Consider the following 842-nt stretch of genomic DNA (forward strand, 5'->3'; position numbering starts at 1 on the left):
TCTTTCCCGGAAAGGCTGTGGAGCAGGAAGCTCGTCTGTGACAGGGAACACAGGAAGCGTAGCGAGGGCGTCACAGCATCTCCAAACCCTCGAAAGGAAAACCATCCGTGTAGCCAAACACCCGCACCCGCAGCCCCGCTCAGGGGAGCCGGGCTCCCTTCCCGTTAGCATTTGTACTAACGAGGCCTGACTCTCCCACTAAAAGGCAATTGCATTTAAGTTTAAGTCGGGGAGGGGAGGGGACTTTGCGGGTGTCCCCTGGGCTCTAGCGAGCGGGAGGAGGGGCTGAGAGGACTGGGCAGTAGGCCAGCGTGGGCAAGGCCACAGCACCTGGCAGGCAGACGCTGCGGGCCACCTGGGGCCTTCCTACCGCTTCCCTCACTATTTTTAAAAAATCCATTTGTTGATTTCAGAGAGGAAGGGAGAGGGTGAGGGAGAGAGAGGGAGAGAGAGAGAAACATCCATGATGAGAGAATCACTGATCAGCTGCCTCCTGCACGCCCCCCACTGGGGATCGAGCCCATAACCTGGGCCTGTGCCCTGACCGGGAATCGAACTGTGCCCTCCTGTTTCATAGGTCGATCCTCAGCCACTGAGCCATGCCGGCCAGGTGCTTCCCTCTCTTTTGAAGCAGTTTTCCTAGTTAACGGCTGATAAACTCTACTGTGAGATTTCCTAAAGTTGATATGAATCTGCTTCATAAGACTTTACTTTGTGTGTGAGTATCATTGTATAGAGTGAGGTATATGGTTTTCAAAGCATACGGAATATTTAAAAAAATCAAAACTCTGTTCTTGTTATCCAAATTAAGAGAAAAATAACCTGATTTTTAAAAAATAGAT

The 842-nt window shown here is 51.2% G+C and overlaps 1 protein-coding gene across 1 annotated transcript in view; it reads left to right on the forward strand.

Annotated features, from left to right (window-relative positions):
• Window positions 1-842, forward strand: part of ARHGEF10 (Rho guanine nucleotide exchange factor (GEF) 10) — a 57,005-nt gene that overhangs the window by 42,411 nt on the left and 13,752 nt on the right. The window lies entirely within an intron of this gene.

Source organism: Myotis brandtii, unplaced genomic scaffold, assembly GCF_000412655.1.
Source record: "Myotis brandtii unplaced genomic scaffold, ASM41265v1 scaffold646, whole genome shotgun sequence".
NCBI classification, from domain to species: domain Eukaryota; kingdom Metazoa; phylum Chordata; class Mammalia; order Chiroptera; family Vespertilionidae; genus Myotis; species Myotis brandtii.